General features: G+C 38.8%; 1 protein-coding gene across 1 annotated transcript in view; it reads left to right on the forward strand.

The window, feature by feature from the left end:
* The first annotated feature begins 18,713 nt into the window (after nt 1–18,713).
* Nucleotides 18,714–21,180, forward strand: part of tpk1 (thiamin pyrophosphokinase 1) — a 67,383-nt gene continuing 64,916 nt past the window's right edge. Inside the window, exon 1 of the mRNA XM_072378205.1 lies at nt 18,714–18,794. The gene's annotated coding sequence lies outside the window, so the exon portion shown is untranslated. The remainder of the gene's footprint in view (nt 18,795–21,180) is intronic.

The raw sequence follows: 21,180 nt of genomic DNA on the forward strand, positions 1-21,180 counted from the left end.
CAGTCTGCCCTGAGAGATCTGTCAGGGATTGTTCAAATTGCTGCAGCTTGTCAGATATTTCACATCAAAACTTTGTCTCAGTTAAGTATGTTATTGATTAACTGGGTTTTGAATGATTGGAAAGAAATAAAGCCATGCAGTGGGAAAGCGTTGACAGACTGGTACAATATCACAAGCACGTCAATGTTATTGTGACACATTTTTAGTTTTTCTATGCAACTGCCAAAAATCAGACTATGTGAGCAACAGAGGCACCTCATAGCAGTCAAACCTCCAACTCTTTCTCTCTTACAAGTATATTTCCTTCTTACAAGTTCCATTTAATTATAGCCTTTCAGGGTTTTTCCTGCAGGCAGTAATATTACTTCTGCTGAGACAAAAATCCCTCTGACTTCTTTCCCTGCGGTGAAGGGTACAGGTTCATATATGTGGCATTCTCCAGGATGGGATATCTCATTAAGATTGGCATTAGAGGTTTCCTGTGACATGATTTGTTTCTAGGGTGAAGGAACTGTGTGCTCCAAAGGAGACTTCCATCACCAGCCAATATCATTATCCCCAGGATATACACACTCTGCCGAGTATCATCAAGTCTCACATTTCAGTGTTTCTCCCCTCATGCTTGCGTTCCATCTATACTTTCTTCCACATCTGTCTGATTAATGCAAATCTGGCTCCTGTTATCTCTTGAGCGCTCTCAATATGCCATGCATGTTTTATGGGGCCCACATTCAGATGTTGAGGTAATTCTTTCACTGAATGTGGGAAAAACTTGAAAAACTGTGGTGTGAAAGGCATCAATAACTGTTGTCAATAAGAACTGTGTTTGAGTACTTTTTTTTTTCTCAGCACATATCCAATTCAGATTTGTATAGTATCTTTTGGCAGTAGCAATACTTCATGCTTTCAAATCTGCAAACACTTTCATATTGCATATTTTCCCCTCTATTTTTGCATATTTCTTATATTTTCCCCATACACCAAGTGCGAAGACGGCGTCTGTTCTTTGCTTCTAGTTTTTATCTTCCCAGTATCATAATGATCCTCCACTTATTTCCCTCTTGGGAAATGGTGATGGTGCATATCAAGTTTAGAGCCTTGCAGAGATGCAAAACCGCAAGTAAATTATGAGCCAGTGTAAAAATGATAATTTTGTGTGTAATTCTGTGGGGAGTCAATATCTTAGCCGTAAGTGATAAGAAAACTGTGGACTTGCTGAGAGACTAAAAATGATATAGCCCCGCATGCAGGGATATTGTTCTTTTCAATTAAACCCATCGAACCCAACATTGTCTTTTATGTGTATGTAATTCTCTTTCTTGCTCTCTTTCTCTGCACTGGTCTTAAAAGCAAAGCAAACCAAAAAAGAAAACAAAGACAAACATTCACTTGCTTTTCATACTTATTTCAGCCTTTGCTGGTGCCTTTGTCTTTAACTGGAAAGAACCTATAAAACTGGTGTCTAGCAGGGTGACTTACAGGCAAACGAGAGCAGAAATTCAAAATGATAAGGGCAAAATGTCCCACTCTCAGAGGTCTACAGAAATCTCTTTTCACCACTTGAGAGAAAGACAGAGGTTACTAGGTATGGTCATCCTGCCCCACCTCCTAAAGCGCTCCTCTTCTTTTGCCAAAGAAATGATTTAGAAGTAATCGTTTTTCAAGAGGTATGTTTTTGAGGATGTTGACTGAAACGTCCCCTTAGGAGGGAGAGGTTGTGTAAACTTTCTGACTCTTGGCATCCAGGTCTTGGGGAAAAACAGATTTTCAGACTCGATCGGTATATGCCCTACACTGATGTACTATCTGTTTGTCACAGAAATCATCTGACTCCCAAGCAAAACAAACAATCTTGACCTGTATCAGAGATGGTCAGTTGCTTTTTTTTTATGCTTAACGATCAGTCCTCAGACGGAAAATACAAGTTGTTTGTTCAGACCCCTCAATGGAGCTCATAATAGCATCCATACAAGCGGCAGAAGGGAAATATGACTCATGAGGAATTAGAGCAGATGTCATACACAAATCTTTCATTTAAGAAGCCACAAAGTCCTCATTATGAGGAAAGAAAAGGGTGGTTTGAGCAGCTTGGAGCGCTCAACCATGGGCCTTTGTGTGACATAAGATTGAGGCCAAGATGTATTCTGAAGAAAGCACGTTACTAAAACATTTTATCATTAAGGCAGTGGTACTACTTCGCCGGGGTAAGAAAATGATCAAGGTCAGATCTAAAACATTCTTTTTACAACACAACTGTGACTGTCATGGAGGCTGTTTCGTTTGTTCCCTTGGTTATATGGAGACATGACAAAAATAAATGGGGTAGGATTAGAAAAGACCCATGAATAGAGCTAAAAACATACAGGTACAATCCAGTCGCAGTTCACGGACGCCTTTTTTACACATCACATGCAGCTGCTCTTACAACCAATGGCGACGATATATTCTTTCAATGCGATTGTTGGCCTTATCTGCCGGATTGAACAAACAGGGAAGTTGTGGAAAGGACACTCTCTGTAAACTGGCAAACAAGGAAAACGCCTCCATTTCATCCAAAAATATGTCCTTACATTCCTCCATAAAAAGTGAAAAGGACATTTACCCTTCTCTTTCATTTCATCTCATCTTAGGCACTCATAATTCACTTTTTGATTGAGGGACCTGAAGAAGACATTATTCCAACAATTTTACTTTGGGTAATTTTTGGGTCAATTAGAATATTTCAACTTAAGCACATTTGTCAAAATTATTTCAAGCTTCAAGACGAAGTGAATAAAATGGCCAATGCCACTGAATGGCATTTTATCATTGTGTATGCTGTTCTTGTCAAATGTTTCAATGCTTTTTTTCCACTAACCTGGAAATGTTTCTTATATTAGAATGTTTTATTTTCTTGTAGAACAAAACTGATTTGTCTGCCAAATCCTGATATATGTGACAGTGAGGTTTCTGGAGTCCAGCTTCAGTAGAAGGAAAAACTCAGTGTTTAAGGGCCCAGTGTATAAAATATATTCACATCTTTCTCAGAAAGGGCAGATTCCATATTTATACACAGTCTATATGTTTTGGTTGTGTCACTTCCTCCTCTACTCCTTGCATTTGGTGGCTGCTGGTTCCTGATTACCCTGATGCGTTCCACCTGTGGCTTCTGTTGAGGCTCCCCTTCTTGAGCTCCAGTTTCTCCAGAGTCACTGGCAGTGACGAGGGTGGGCAGGATGATGCCTTTGGGAAGCCTGTTCAGGAAGAGGCCAATGAGACAGCTCTGTTTTTCCAGAGCAGCCTGAGATCCCAAGGGGACTCCATTTCCCATAGCACCTTGCAAGAAGAGATACTACCAGTCCAAGAAGCAATGCAGGAGCTGCTCCTGGGACAGTGAAAAGCAACTAATAGCTGTTTTTTTTGTCAGGACAATGATCATCTCCACAACCAACCGTTAGACCTTGTACAACTGAAATCTAATACTTTCTTTCGTTACGTCAACACATATCTATATATAGTAGCTCCCAGTAAAATTACAATTAGACCACAAAGTGAAAAGTTAGTTGTTTATATCCTAGGTCAGTCTTCCATACTTTTCCTTTTATGCGTCAGTGACTTAATATTGTGACATTTATTTCCAGTGGAATGCTACAAGACTTTTTCAAATGGAAACTCCCCTCTTTCTGGAAAGTGATGGGGAATTCTGTTGGGATCTGGATGTTGAACTGGAGTTCACACTTGAAAGAACAAAACAGCTTTATTTTTGACACCAGATTGTTGTTCACTCCTAGTAGGAATGCCAACATCATGTCTAGTGCTGCGAATTTTGTGGAATACATAAAGTTAATTGTCATTTCTGAATTCCTATTGACCGTGTGTCACACTCACAGCCTCAAGGAGCCTCACTGCACACACCTGGGTGTCACAGTCATGCTGCACTTCCAAGGACTTACCACAGCCCCTCTGCAATGCCAACGTTTTCACCTCAAGCCAGCATCAGGAAAGCTGGTTCAAGTTGTTCTCCTTCCCAGCCACTGGTCAGTACTCGCCCATTTAGCCAAGGTTCCAGTCTTCAACTTCCAAGTTATCCTGCTAATCAAATCATTCCCTCACAGAGCCGCTGACCCACTCGCACCATGGACCGGAGGAGAGCACGCCCTCCACATTCGTACAATCAAAATTCACAATTGTAAATAAACCATGTACCTTCACTCACCGTTTCGTCTCTGCTTCCTTTAGGATCCTTTAAACCTTAACAGAGTCTGGTGTTTTGAGACTTGCTGTGTTTACGTGGCGACATCACATCCTTTTAGCCATAATGAACTCAGCTTTGTCTTCGTATACAAAATAATCCCCACCCCCCCTTGTTCTCTCCAGTCATGGGATTTCGTTGCTTACTTCACCTGGAAGGTAAACTACCAACTTCTCAAGCATCATGTCCCATTGATAAGTCACTGATATTATGAAATACATGTGTCAGAACCCAGCCTTATCTTTCAGTGGCTGTGGCATGAAGGGTAGTGAGGATTCTGCAAAGAACGAAAGGAAACCAGGACACTAAATGCTGTGGAGGGAGTGATTAGTGATGACGTGCAGCTTATGACAATGAAACAGGTGACATGAGTGAGACTAACGTGACAGGGGAGAAACATGACAAGAACCTGAAAACATGAGAAAGAAAACATAAGAAACTGAAAATAAGACTATTAAAACATAAACTGTGACAACGCCGTGTGACGGTGGTTTGTTGCAGTTGTTGACAGTTACTGAGGAATTCAGATATCACTGTTTACAGATTCAAACACAGTGTTCTATTTAAACATTTTTTTTTTAGATCATTCAATAATCGTGCCAAAGTGAATGAGGCCAGAGTGTAACAGCCTTTCAGCTACATGTCAGGAAATTTCTGAAAAACTGAACAAAGATTCAGTCTTAAACTTATTGCTTGAGGTCCTGCTGTCATCTGAGACATCAAAACACATCAACCTGAAAGCCCGAGTACAGCTTTTGAAAAGAATACTTTAATATTTAACAAGATATCATTTGATGTCTCTCCTGCGGTGCACCATCAGTGTTGTCAAAAGATGTATTTGGCAAGTAAACAAAGGGGGGAAGTGTGTTATAATAAAACTCATGGCAGTGCTAAAAACATGAATCAAATGTTAATAGTGCAAGCCAGAAAGAAGGATTAAAAGAAAAGAAGGAAAATGAAATGTCGGCAAGATGTTATCCATCCAATTCACTTCATATTCTATATCTGATTTTTTTGTATTAAAGAGAAATTAAGAGATAATTAATGTCCAACTGTTTGATCAGATTTATCTCTCTTATATCTGGATTATAGAGGCCATTGCTGTTAGCCCTGCATGAGATAAATAATCCCTTTGTTGGCACGGTGAGTGTATCGTTGCTTTGGGTGTCTGAGCTCTTACTTTTCTGCTGAACCAAGAGCTTTGCTTCAATCGTGCATTTTCCATCTTTTCAGTTAACATTTTCCAACATCCCTCTCATGTACTCAGTTTAATCATTTTAAGAGATATAATATGACTTGTGAGACTTGTTTTATTCATACGTCCTCAGTGGTTGTTTGATTTTTATTTGCGTACAGACAATTGGAATTCTTTTGCTGCTGGTAGGTCAGTTCAGCAATTCAGAAAAGTCAGTTAATCAAGGCAATCTGTCCAGCCAGCAAAGCTTCTCTCCAGCAAACCAATGGCTCAGCATTTACCTGATGAGCTAAAGCAAACAGCCTGTCACTCATGTAAACATGTTCTTCTTATATCATTGTTTACCTAATTATCATTATATATCAGACAGGAAACAGCATATGGCACACTACTGAAGATAAAATGCTGTGTTTTGTGTTTTTGTGTTTTTTCTCTCATCTGTGCAGTTATTTGATCTTGTCCTTCACAACAAGTTCTGTTCATGAACATATGGAAACAAGAAACTCTAATGAAACAAGCCTTCCTATTTAAGTATAACAATGTCAAACTCTTACAGTCCTCTAGTAATGGAACAGTAGTGGTAAAAGAAGCACACTTTTGAAACATTACCTAATTACTATCAAATCTAAAGAAAGCAATTGACCACACAAAAAAAGACATCTACAACAAATAACTGAAAGGCTATAACACTGTCAGGCTGAAGTGTTATTGGCCTATTCACTGAACCCTGTAGTTCCCTTGTTGCATACATCAGTGCGTGAACGTCTGTATGATAAAGAAAAGTCATTGCAGAGGTTGAAACAAGCTGCATCAGAAGTGCTGTAGGAAGGTATGGACAAATGCTTCCTGTAAGTGAATTGCTTTTAGTGGTCAACAAGACAAGATAAATTGTATAAAAATGCAGTCCATTTACCATTTAGATGGCACCAACTGTCGTCTTTTTCTCATTCAAGTGGAAAGAGGAACGTTACATTATACTAACAAAAACACAGAGCAAAATGCCAGTGAAATATCGATTGCTGAAAACAGGGTTCAGTTCAGTTAACAAAAAATCCATAAGTATCACATTACCTTCATCTACAGAAAGTAAACACAGATGTCCAACTCTATGAGCTGCAAAAAAGGGAGAGTTTATGCTCCTGTTTAACCTGAACCTTAAGTTAAAGGCATTGAAAGGATTTCATTTCTTTCTCAAGGACACAAGGAAAATGCTCTCTGACAAGGGGAGCGCAGGGCCTGTGAAATGATCACCTTCTGATGTAAAGTGTTATTGATTCTCACGGAGAAATTCCCAGCCTTCCCATAGCATCACAGTGTTTGAATTCATCCAGCTGTTTTTTTTTTCTTGATTCAAGCTCTAACAAGTCAATGCAGGCCACATACAAATCTGTTAAGAACAAAATAAGAAGATAGGAATAGGAATATCCTAATCAATAATTATTTAAAATTGAAAGTAATTGAAGGAACAGTACAAACTTTATTGTGAGTTTCCTCTTTCCACATTAAAGACGCTCTCTAACACACACCACCACCGCTCACACCCATATACACACAACATTAACCAAATTCAAAAATTAAAATTTTTTGTAAATCACAGAGGGTTTTTCTTTCTTTCCACTGTGTCAATCAGTGGATTTTCTCCCACACCACAAGGTGTAAAAGATCAGAATATAAGGCATGAAGTAACCCTGTGGTTGAATAGAATAAAGTGCATTGTCTCTCTTGGTGAAAAACAGAGGATATGCAGCAGAATATGTGTTGCATGAGTAGGAGTGTGTGTATATGTCTGGCCATACAAGAGATAAAACAGGTAGCCGGAGAGTTGAGACTTTGTGTGGCATTTTGTGTAGAATAAAAGCACCGTCTCGAGAGACTGTAAAGTAGTGTTCCACATACATGCAGACACTCTCAAGGAAGGTAGGTTAAGTCTTGCCCCAATAATCTATTCCCCTCTGTATCTTCCCCCCTTTCTTTCCTCCCTACCTTTCTCTCTTCTTTCTATTCTTATTGTCCCCCCCCCCCCCCCCGTACATCTGACAATGTGCTGATTAAGATGTAGTGCAAAATCTCATCAAAAGCCAAAAAAATCAACATTGCAAACATCAAAGTGAAGACGAAGACAACTAAATCTACAATGAACCTTCGTAAAATATTGGTCAGTAAAAGATCATAAAAGAGTCCATAATACTGCTCCAACACCTGGTTGATTCAAAGCCTTCTGTCACACCTGTATGTCAAGTTGAATTCTTGTCCTGTCTCTACGTTTGTTTTGTGACTTCCTGCTTTATTTTGGAAATTAACTCTCCTCTCGTTTCAGATTCCTGATTGTGTCCACCTGTTGCCCACATCCCTCATGTGAACTTATAGTTTGCGTCTCCCTTTATTCTGTGCCAGTGTGTCATGTCCATTCCTCCTGCACACCAGCCTGATATTCATTGTCATTGTCATTGTTTATTTCCTCATTTCCTCACTAAGAGACATTTTGGTTTGCTTTCTGCCTTTTTGTATTTCCCGGCTCTACTTGTGCAGTCAGAGCCTTTTCCTGTTCATCCCTCTTTGGAGGAGTTTTTTGTTCCCAGGGATTTCCCCGTCCTTTTGCTTGGGGACCACAAGCTTGTCAGCTGAAACTGTTCTCTGCGTCCGAGTCCTCTTCAAGAGTTCCCCCTGTGACACCTCCTAGCAGTGATGGAGATCTTCCACTGTCCTCAGTCAATATTTTTTTGCCAAAGAGCTATCATAAGCACTTGTGCAGCTCTTGTTTGTTTCTTCATTCATTCATGTTTTGGTTTTTTGACAAAACTGCATGAATTGATAGAATAGAAAATACATTAATTCTCAGCTTCTCAGGTCGTTTGGACAACCAAAGGAGGATATTGGTTTTTGTCTGATGTGATTTAATGATCATACCTCTTCTCCTCCTCCCTCCTCATCTCTTTATCCTGCCCCTCAGATTTCAACTGTACTGAAACATATCCAATTAATATGACTTACTAAAGTATTATCATATTTCCAGGTTGTGCCCATAGTCATTATTTTATTTGTTAACTAAATTTCCCCACAGTTAAGGGGTGAATTTAAAAGTAGAAACAAAAATTTGAAGGTTTAACTACTTGGGGCATTTAAACGATTAAAAGTACCAGCAAAAACAAATCAGATTAATTAGTCAAATGAAAATGCCTCAAGTTCCATAAACATAGGAACGTTATCATCATTGTTATTGTTATTGTTATATCGTCATATAATTGAAAAGATAATTATTCAAAATCACGTGGAAGCTATTATGAGGTTATGAGTCCACGTGTGCATAACTGAGACAGAGAGACATGCCTGCTGAGCCCGAGACTGCATTGTAGTCATGAAATACAATCACATTTTACTTATATTTCAATACAAAGAATGCAGACAAAGAAAATAAGATATGAACATTTGTAAACCCAGTGCTTACCGTCTGCATCTGGAGCATCCTGTTCAGAGAATCAGGGCACAGAAATTGTCTCCACGTGGTTTGGTTAGTTTACAGGAAAGTGGTATGCAATCTGCCAGTGGTGCGACATTCTTTCAGAAGAAATAGGAGAGTTGCTGAATCTGGAGTTGATGCAGTATTAAAAGTGCATACTGAAGTTGAGATTTAAGCCCACATCATCTTAGGCACGTCCTACAATACGCTAAAAAGCCTCTGAATTTATACTTTGCTGAGTCTGAGGCTGGAGCACTGTGAGCATAAACCCAATGCAGATTTAAGACATGGCCTAAGGACATATTTCATAAAGTTTTTCACTTCAGATTTTGGTAATTGGATTCAAATCACATTTGATTGTGGTTTTGATCTGACTTGATAAACCTTTGTATCGCTGTTGTGGATGCGTAATGCAAGTGTAGTAAGCATCACTTGCAAGTCAACACAACACACACAAATCTTGCTACAACTCCTAGAAGGCTACCGCTGACATCAAGGTTAACAACAGTCCTTGGAAAGATGCCAAAAGAACATTCTGCTGTTATTTTGCAGTGTGTGTTTTGTACAGGCAAAGCTGGAAGCAGCTTACTGTTACGCAAACAGCATAGCAACATTCATTGGTGCTGACAGAAGTTTAACATCAGCTCAGATTGTTTATCCCTAAAATCAGTAAGAGTTCATGTATAACCAATCAACAAGTCGCACGACACTGTCCTGTACTGTACCGCCCTCACAAGAGGTATAGGAAAAATGTGCCTGTGACGGGTGTATTAGTCACAGAGCAGACGTCATCTTCATGTCTTTATTTTAAAGAGCCACAACATCCTCATAAGGACGAGGGGGGAATTGAATGGTACAGTCACGTGCAGCGCTTTAATCAACATGCCGTCATGAGACATACATTAAAACCACTGCATGACAGACCAGCTGTTTTCTTGTGCATTCTTTGAACACAGGAATAGATTGTATGACTCGGTGGCACATTATGGGGAGGATTGCTTTGTATGGGAAAGAGAAAGTCATTATTGTTCTAAATTTGTCAGTGTATTGACATGTAGTTTGAGTTTGAATATAGTTTTGGTGAAATTATGTCCAAAGGATTAACAGGAGAAAGGCAAAAAAGGAAAGAAAAAAAAAGGTAAGACAAGAGCAGAGGGGATTCTGCAAATCGCCCTTCAGAAGAATGGCAACAGAGACACATACGACAGCTCATTCATTAAACTGATTGATTCATTGTCAGAGTTTCTGTTGAACTGTGTGTTTAGACATCACAGCAACCCAAGAGACTGGGGAGGCCAGAAAAACGATCAATGGTGCTTTAACAGAGGAATGAAATAGGTAGGGAAATGAGAGCCCCACAGAAAATGACACAAACAGAGTGAGTGTGACATTTCTATGATGTGGAAGCCTACAAAGTAAATCCAATCTCAGATTAACTATAACTTTTTCAGCCATGCTGTTGTAGCTTTGCTGGTGTGCTGAGGATCAATGTCCTGTTGCATGACCCAGTTTAAGCCAAGCTTCAGCTGTCAGACACCTTGAGCTCTATCTTTTTCATACTGTACTGTTATACACGGCCTTGGGGGAAACTTGAGCACAACACAGAAGTGATTCCCACTTTTCCCTCACTCCCAAGGAAGATCAATCCCACATCAGTTTCTGCAGTCCAAGTTTAGAAAAAAAAAAAAGTAGATTGGATGTCTTGAAGATCATGGCCAAAACAACAAACAAAATAAATCTTACATTTAAGAAAATATCTTACCTATAACAAAAGGAAATCAAAAGTAAATACAGGGATCTTACTCAAATCCCTGAAGATCAACAGGAGAATTAGGGATCAGCAACAGAAACAGGCTTTGCAACCCTACAGCTTCCCAGACTTCTCACTTTTCTAAGTGTTGGCTCTGTTCAGTAACTAAAGATTTTTCTTGTAACTGTGCACAAAAGCCATCATCACTGCATAGCTTAATATAGCACGACATGAGAGTTCAGCTCAGCATGGTTTGTTCTGGAGCCAGGGCAAACGGAGCTGGCATACATAGAGGTCGTTTTGTGTCCAGACTGATCACTTGCTGTCATCTAAAACATGCATCCATAAAAACAAATACAAAGGTGACAGCATCGCCTCCAACAGGAAGACACAATATGACCCAATGTCATGAAAGCACTGTTATTAACTTTACCATTTAGCATGGCAACTGAAGCCTGGAGAGCCTAAGCTGTAGCTCTTGGGTTTTTTGCAGAGTATTGAGCAGTCCGCCCTTGTGGTGAACTTGCTTGGACGTCCACTTCTGGGAAGATCAGCAGCTGTCTTGTATGTTTTTCATATATGAACAATCTTTTTCATTGTGAAATGATGGACTTTAGATGTTTTGGAACTGGCCTAATCATCCTTTCCAGATAAACAGGCAGCAACAATTGCTTCTCTATCTCTATCATTGCTGCTCTGTACTTTACTTTACTTTACTTTTCTCCTTGCCATGATAACACACACATTCAGGTGTGTGTGACAACACGCACCTGAATGCTCCAAATGAGAAAACTGCTAAACTGCTAAACTTTTCTAAACATGCTCACACCTGCTGATGATCAAGCAATCAAGCGTCTTTGATTAGCTGCACCTGTCTGCTACTTACCCCCTTAATTGGTGTGGAAGGGGTATGGGTGTACTTAGGTTTTCACTCACTGCTCACTGCATTTTAGCTCAGTTTTTGTTCAATAAACAATGAAACGATAATAAAATGCCACAAGAAATTGAAAGGACCAGTTAAGAAGTAATTTGTCCTCATGAGACTGGCCTTTTCCTAAAAATGTACCCATGTGACATTTGTTCATGGAGGCAAATACAGACATTAATTATGTCAAAAGAATATGCAACCTCAGTGGTCAAGAGAGCAACAATCTGACAAGTGTAAAAATGACATCCAGGAAGGTCATGATTGCATTTTTTATATTCCTAACAATGACTGTATTCTAACCCCATGAAGTTTAGATTTCTAACCCTATGCAAATTATGTTATTTTCCTAAATCAACCATAAAAGGAAGATTATGTCATAAGATATTTGTGTTCATGTAACAAAGGCAAATGGTCATGATTAAAAAGAATGTATATCAGACTTATCTATTATCTCTCTCTAATCCTAACCCTTGATGGAGCGATTTGTTTGGTTAATTTCGCTAACGAACCAGACTCCGGCATGCTAACTAGTTACGTGGCCCTGTGCAGTTCTCGTTGGATTGTGTTGCTTCTATTGCTTGTTTAGCAAACCCTAACCTAAGAATGACATATAACCTGATGTGGAAACACTCGTATGAGTCATATTTCTTTTCTGACAGTTGTAGGGGTGATACTTTACAAGGTGATATTATGCGCTGTATTGCAGTATAGTAACAAAGAAACTTGTTAGAAACTGACTGTTACATTTCAGAGTTTCAACTTGTTGGTCCGAATTCTTAAAATCTTCTTCTTCCTTCTCATATGATGTACCAAGGTTGGGCAAGATGCTACACCGACTTATTATAGCTGTTAGTCCTTATTGATATGTTTAGACAACTGTCTATAAATTTAATTTTTAAACTAATTGCCACCCCGTTAAGATTGCCAAAAATGCAAATTGCAATGCATACTCAAATTACTTGAAGAGTTGACTATAGATCACTACAGTCTGGACCTATTGGCTGGAAAAGAAAATCAGATCAAAGCCTGGTTGTCCACATTTGATAGCAATACCTTGAAAATAATGATCCTATAGACAGTTTTCTCCAGGCATGCCCATGTATCTGGCATTTTGAAAGCCCAAATGAATGTTTGCTTCATAGAGACTTTCATAAACTTCAGTCACTAGTTTAGATGTATTGTTACACAAACAATTGGCAGCAATGTCAGTGTCAGTCATCAGTAAGAATAAACTGCTCAGTCAATACACAAGATGAGGAGGAGGACAGTCACTTCTTATCATCATGGACATGCTTTGTAGCCTGTAGACAATACGTGGAAGCTTGGAAACAATATGTCACAGTCTTACATGTTCTCATACCAAAATCATATTTCTAAAAAAAAAAAATATGATATGTTAACTTTCTTTTTACCCTATAAGATTACTATTACTGCTCCCCACAAAGTTCACACAGCTATGATATGGCAGACTTCAGTTCAGTGTACATAGCCTTAACCAAACTTTAAAGCTAACTGTAATCCTAACAAATTCACGCCTTACCAGAAATCCAAACCAGGGTGTCAGAAATAGTGTTTTGAATGATTCATAAAGTAATTAGAACCAGGCATTGGTCCCCATGAGGACTACTGGTCTGGACGAGGCCAATGTTTATACAGGCAAAGGTTGGAAAGATGCCACACGAAATGAGTTACACATGCAGAAACACACTGTAGAAACACAAATAGAACTGAGCAGTAACACTACAAATTCACACTGTCAGCAGAGGCCCAAAGGCATTATTGACAATGAAATACAGACAGTTGGATGCTCTTCCTCACAATTTTTTTGCATACCACTGCCCCCAGGCAAATTGCCCCAACTGATGTAACCATTTATTCCTGTCTTGTGCATCAGCCCAAGAGACTAGAAAAAAAACACTTTGGTATCCAACCATCCAAGTTTTCCTCTTGTTGATCAAATTGAGCAGTAAGCTAGTTCAAACATGTGAAGCCTGTAGGCAATCAAGTCACATTGTAAAACTGAGCATTACTTTAAGTTTATTTTTTTCACTTCACAGCCATCTGTGTGTTTCTTTACCACCAAACTAAAGCTGGAGCCATCCTGCCTCTGGTGGTCTTCAAAAGCTGTTCATTTGTTAAATACTGACATTTTTCTACTGAATTGTGGAGTTGTGATATTTGTATCTTTAGATCTGTCACAGTGTTTCCATCACTATTTTAGTATGCTATTCAGCACTCTTACAGTTTAATGTACTGCATGAACATCTGATCAACATCAAAGTATGTTCCTGACCCAAACACTTGCTGTCTAAAAGCTTTTCCCCTGCATCTGTCCAAAATAACCCCTAAAAGTTTGCCTTCATTCCCTTGTGCCAAGCCCCAGTTTATTTGCACCACAGGGAGCCCAGAGACATCCCCCCCGTGGCATCACCAGGCACCATCTGCAGCATCCCGTACAGTGCTTGGCAGGGCCCCCAGCGGCTCCCCTGTGAACCCTTCCAGCCATTTCTGGCAGGTCAGTTCCATCCAGTTCAGCTCTTCCTTTTTTCCTACCTTTAGGTGACAGAAGATGTGTTTGAACTATGTAATGCCTTGCCTAACTATGCGTAACATGCACCAGTGGAAATAGATTTATATACATATATTATTTTAAAAGAATTGTATCACAGCCCCATATGCACATTCTACACTCTGTAGTTTAACACACCATCCGTTAATATATACCTCAAAGGGTTCCAGGTTCTCAGGACAGACGTGCACAATCAGGGAAATGAATAATGTGTGTGTATATATTAGTTTATAATATCTCTGGAATCTATATCCCTGCTTCTGAGTAGGGTGGTAAGGAACAACAGACTTAAGTCAATAGTATTGGAGCCAACAAAGCAGGTGCCTTACCAAATAATTTGACTTAAAAGGGCAAACAATCACATGCAATTTGCCCTTCTTGGTCTCAGTGAGCCATTTCTTCCTTGCTCAGGCATTCCTGTAGTAATCTAAACTCTGTCTCTTTCCACTAGGAGATATTACTTAGCTGTGAGAAAGAACTCTCCCTGCAAGAAACCCAGGGAAATTATGTTGTTTTCACACTGGTAGTGTACTCTTCACTTCAAACGTGTGAGGAAAAGGCTGCCCTCCATTGCTCTTGTGTCTTGCTCCTTCGTTAAAAAAAAAAAAGAAGAAAAAAACCCAGGTCATGATCATTGGCAGATAAGAATAAAATGTGACCCATATAGCCCCAACTCCTGCTATTTCAGAGTTGATCCTAACAGAGCCGGAACTGGCTTGTTTGAGTTGTTATACCCCATAAAAGAAATCATCAAGAAATGAAATGTTGCATGAATACAAACCCCCAAAGCATGAGGGGGAAAAAGCAGACTGGCTGTGTTAAGTGAGGTAATGCTTAAAGAAAGGAAGAGACTAAAGGGAGCCAGGCTACGGAAAAGGCAGCAGGGATGTGAGGTTAAGGCAGATAAAAAAGGAACAAGAGAGTCAAAGAGAAAGCTTATTAGTGATAAAAAAGAACAGGTGGAAGAGAAATGACAGGATAGAGTCGAGGTAACGACTGAGAATATTAAAAGCAGAGAAAGTGCATGAGGGAGAGAATGAGTTTAAATTTGCATGACAGTAAGTGTCTCTCTTTTCTGTCTCATTTCCTGCCACAATAACAGGTGTTTTCTGACAGGTGTTAGAAGGGTAATAATGTGACCCATGTATCAACTGTGAGGGAATATTAGATGGATCTCAGGACAAACACACTCACTTTACCATGATAAGACCTCAACGAGAAAATGAAATCTAGATCTCTACAGCTATAGTTTATCACTTCTATATCTCTGAGCAAGGTGGTGCTTTTAGAGAAAAATTACAGGGCATTCGTGTCTTAGGAAAAGTGTTGTTTCTAACGCTGCCGTTTCAGTCATTATGCATGACACGATCCATCCATACACCCATTTTCCTTACCTGTTTTATCCAATTAGGGTCACTTAGCCTACATGACACAAGAAAAGCCTAATTATTGTGTTAGTCCGACTAAAATCTGACTTTTGAAATGAATATAAACACGTTAGTCCAAGGAAAAATTGCATGAAATTGAGCTTCTCAATACGGGACTTACATGCCCAGATAATGCGGTTATCACATCACTCCTGCACACTGTATATATGTTAAACGACATACTGTATCAACTTGCAGTTGCTGATAGCATTTCCAAACTGTTGTGCTTCTCTAATAGAATCCAGATTTTATAACAGCAGTATCATCTGACATGTCAGTATCTGCAAGACAACATTGTGCAGTTCATTTGCCTGTACTTGCATACATGTTGATCTCCCACAGAGAGTTGCAAGTGGCAGAAAGTCTTAAGCGATTTCTCCCACAGCCCACATGGCGTCAACTTAGTTTGAGTCAATACTCAATTCCACTCCTGTGCATACATACTGTTACAAAGGCAGTGGTCCAGTTAAATTGGTGAGTTTAGCTGTAACTGTTGCTCAACTAAGCTGTGCATGTAACCATGTTGATTTCCTCTTAGTGTTTTGCAGGTAAGAAACTGGCTTCACGGCTCAGGCATACCAAATAATGATGGTGATTAGCTACAAAGTTAAGAGCTAAAACTCGCTGCACTTTTGTACAAATAAATTATTGAACTGCAAGCGGCAAAAGACTTTGATCCAGTATTTTTACTTTGTATAGAGGAAAAGGAAGGAAATTGCAGAAAGAGGTTTATCACTTGGGGATGTTTTTCTTTCATTCATCTGCCAGCTGTTAGAATGTTAATGTCAATTCACTGTCTTTACTTTGGTTAAAGGGCCATGTGACAAAAGGCAGGGGTTCTGAAATAATCATGCGAAATGATGCTGATTACGTGTCAACGTCATGTAACAGACTGAATAGCTTTCTTTCTCCAGCTGAGTGTGCAACACATTATACAGCCACGTTAAAAAATGAAGTACAACTCCGATTCCAACACATTTCAGGACCTGTGTAAAATGTAAATGATAGCAGAATGCAATGGGTGGCCAATCGCATATAGACCGATATTTTGCTCATTATAGAACATTGAATAGCTGAATATCATTGAATACAACAGCTGAAAGTGAGACATTTGACTATATCATGAAACACATCCTCTCATCTTCAGTTTACCTGGCTTGTATTACTTTTACATGGTCGTACACAAACGTCATTGCATCTTCCGTCGTCTAAACACAGAGTGATGGACAAACGAAGCTGTATGTGACCTATCAGGTGCTTGTCACATTAATTATGCACAAAGTTACAATGTTGCTCCAATATTTCTATTGAAGTCTAATGATGTTTACACTGTGTGACATAATAAAAATCAGTGCTGTTTTTTATGGTTGCACTTAGTATTCTAGATGCTTGATTCATTTGATACTTTTCCTCAAATTTCAGCTTGTTTATTTGGTATAATTGGTAACTGTGGGATCAACAAATATAGTCTAAAATAAGTGTCTATGAGTGTGTGTGTGTGTGTGTGTGAACATCCCTTGGCTGCATACTTCACAAACACAGTTTTTACCCCATGCTTGGTTCTGTGTGGTTTAGGAAGCTAAACATTCCACATGCTCATCAATCCACTCTTTTATATTAGATCATGTAGCTCCACCTTCCAAAGTTGTTTTATTTTCATCTTTATATTGTCTCTTTTACCTCCACAAGCAGCCCCCTTGTTTTCTTGGTCACTCATTATCCTCAGTAAATAGTCTGGGGAAAAGAAATGTCATATTTAGGAATTCCAAACAGAAGAGTCAAGACAGATGGATCTGCAAACTACAGGAGCCTGACAGAAAGAAATAAAACAAACAAAGGTAAAGAGAGTAAAAAGAGGGGCAGAGGAAACAAGGGTAAATATTGAAAAGACTAATGGACAAGAAGGGGTGATTGAACTAGATAGATGAAGTGACTAACAGAGATCTCATTTAAAAAAAAAAAATGCCAATGAAGAATGCACTCAGCCTCAGATTTATTCATAGATGTATTTATAATGCATGCCCACAGAATGAATGACTTCCCATAGCATGGGTGACTCGTGTGCGCACGTGTGTGCAGCCTCTGATTGTCTTTGCTCTACTGTGTGTTGAAGGTGTACATTTTTAATGTGTCAGCGAGACAGAACAAGTACTGACTGACGAGAGAGCGATTGTTCTAACAAGACTCGGGAGTGGATTCACTTTGATAGAGATTTGGTTTCTCACTTCGGGAGAAACCAAATCACACACCATCAGTTTACAGCTTGTGTGTGCGCATTTTGGGATGTTTGTTTATCTGCGTGTGGGTGTCTAACAGTATGAATGAATTTTCTGATGTGATGAAATGTAGCAGCGTTGTGAGGATGAACTGAGGGACAGCATGTGTGTATAGTTGTGTGTGCCAGAAAGTGATTGTTAACCATTTCCCCAATGACCACTCCAACCATGAAAATTAAATATTGAAACTAGCATTGAAATAACTAATATGTGAGTGTAACATGTGGTGAAGACAGTTTCACTGTCCTCACATGCCTCTGTTGGTTTGCAGGGACGCTTCAGCTAAATGGGACATATTTTGAATTGTTACTCAAGTCATGGTTAAGATATCATTGAAGCATTCTAACACCACTTTTGCAATGCAGGATAACAGAGATGGTAGCAAACTGTTCTCTGGTTTATCCACCTTACTATAAACAGGATAGGACCTGGGGGATTTTCTTCTGTGGGAGGATCATTAAAGCAGCTAATTGTCAGGCTCTTCATGCGCCATTAAACTCAATTAGAATTACACTTGAAAAAATCGCTCCTTTAAATGTAAGTATCCTCAGGTTTGGGTCACTGATGTTCATACAAGTTTGTTGAAGGAGCTCTTTCGGGTTTTAATATTTGATGTACATTTTATTTTTCTATTTGTTCAGTATGTATTAATTGGCAAACAATGATAACAATTAGGAGTGAAAGGAATGATTAGTCACTTCCTGGGTTGCAGTATGGAGATTGAAATATATTAATGATAATACTTTTTAAGAATATATACCAAAAAAAACAACCCAGAAACAAACAAAGCTGGAGATACCCGTTTGGGTTTCCGAGAGTAAAGTGGAGGTAACTCTTGGCCTGTAGATGTCGCTGTAACAAATTCAAGCCACTCCTCCTTCCTGCTCGGCAGCGTCTCTGTGAGCTCTCTGTGTCCCACGTTGACAGTTCACGACATCAATCGCGGAAGTTGCTTGATTCTGTAAGTTTTTGACGATTTTTCACGACGTATAGCAATGACAGCTTCACAGTGTGAAGTCGGCATTTTAGAGGGGACACCTTTCTTGTTTTTTTTTTTTGTTTTTGTTGCCAGAATAACCCTCTTTAATTCGGAGCAGAGCAGACAACCGCTACACGTCAGCGTGGTAACACACATCTGTGGGAGGTGTGGTGAAAATGCGTTGAAGAAAAAACGCCGTTAACGATGTTAAAGTCCAATTCTGAGCCTGACATGTGCTCCAGGGTCAGTTTAACACGGGTGGTGAACATTAAAGGAGCCCATGATTCTTCGCGGTGTTACCAATGAATGCTGCTTTGAGCTCACGTGCACCCGTAGTTTTGATTGAGCAGAATATTTTTGCTCACAACATAAATCTTGTCGACGTGGCATTATATACAATAATAACAGTGTCATGTAACAGGCAATGATGACATCAAATGGTACAGGTCACATCATCACACAGATTGGAGGAAATGCAGCAGGGAAGATTCTGGATTAAATCTGTCATCAGTGTTAACACGTTTATTAACAACAGGGGGAGGGATACATGGAACACAAATATGAACTGGTGTATTTAAGTAATTCAATGTCTACGTGTCTATTATTTTATTGTAGTATTTTATATATATATCTATATATATATACCCTATATATATATATATATATATATAGGGTAAGCGTACCTATTAAGCCCACATACCAAATAAGCCCACTTGTGACTTCTGAGTCAATAAATCTCGAGTTATCGAAGCACATGTGTGACGTGTGCCTGCTGCTTCTCAGAGGAAGTTGCAAAAAAACTTCAGTGATTTTGATGCCCTGAAAAAACAAACAGACAAAAATCCATATTTCTACTCTTGCTTTTGGTAAGCACTCATTTGTTATCAAAATGTAAGCGATTAGTGGTTTAAATAAAACGTGTTCGATTTTTACTCGAAGTAGAAATGTTTTTCTTTTATTTTGAAGTCAAACTGAGTGTTTTAGCATGCTAGCCAACAGCCCACGTGCTGCATCAATACAGTCACTGCATAGCATTGTTCATTGCAATGGCATAAAGCATGATAAGCATGTGTAGTTTACATTTCTGTAAGCAGAATATCCTATTATACTGTTAAATAGATAATGCATGTGTATATTTATCTTTATTAACATTTTTACCAAGTGGGCTTAAAGGGACACTAGCAAAAAAAAAAAAAACACCATTAAGGGTTGGATGTAAATGAGTATAGCTAATTACTTAAATGTATGATCAATTGATACAATTGATATTTCTCTGCCTAACTCTGACCTCACCTAATTAATCAGCTTGATAATTCAGCTAATTAGGTACCCAGATTTAAATATCAGGGGTCTTTAACGTTACTCCACAATGGTTTTAATTGTTTCTATGTAAGCTGTGTTTTTATGTTTTAAAAATCAATTAAAGTTATTTGTTTAATTGTAAATACTGAAATTGTCTCATTTATGATCCTTAAAATGTTAGTATTGAACCAGGAAACTGTCTTTCTTTCAGTCACCGGGTCTTCAAATCTAGATAAAAACATCTGACTGGACTAGAAATTTTGGCCAAGTGTGAATACCAACAGTACAATGGATAGATGGTAGGATAGAGGTACAGAGAAAATGACAACACATATTGAAAGATGAAGTACTGAAGAGTAATTTTCCAGTTAGTTGGCTACATTCCAAAGAAGATATGTTGTAAGTTTAGCTTTTTCTGTGTTGACAACACAACAAATGGCTGATCACGCCTACTTCAAATGCCATTTACAGGCCAGAGGAAAGGAGTGGAGACAAAATGAAAATGGCTATTGAGAGCAAAGACATTACATATTTTAATAGAACAACCTTGGATTGTTAAGATTTTTAAATATATAGATGTATTTATCAACAAATCATGAAGTAGGCTTATTTGGAACACCCATGGGCCTAATGGGTACATTAAGTACCAGACTTTTGACACGTTTTGACAAATTAAACATTCAAAACATTAGAAATTGGTATAAAGGAATTATTGACACTTCAGATGAGACATTAGACTATCATTTTAACTAAAATGTTCTCACTTCAGTTGGGGCGGTATATATTAAAAATGTCTGAAAAGCATATTTGGTGGGCTTAATAGGGACACTTACCCTATATACTATAAGATTTATACTATAAGATAGTGCCACTGACCAATAGTAAAATCTTTAATGAATATTCTGAAAGCACAAAAAGCTCTACCTATTGTGGATTCATCAATCAAGTCAGCAATGACTTGACTGATTGCCACCTCGTCTTCACAGTTTCTGTAGAATGGCTCCTCTACAGTTCAAGGATATACTGTGATGCCGTTTAAATATTAACATAAGCTACATTGCTTTGG

The sequence above is a fragment of the Leuresthes tenuis genome, unplaced genomic scaffold (genome assembly GCF_036924035.1).
Source record: "Leuresthes tenuis unplaced genomic scaffold, fLeuTen1.0.hap1 SCAF_24, whole genome shotgun sequence".
Classification (NCBI taxonomy): domain Eukaryota; kingdom Metazoa; phylum Chordata; class Actinopteri; order Atheriniformes; family Atherinopsidae; genus Leuresthes; species Leuresthes tenuis.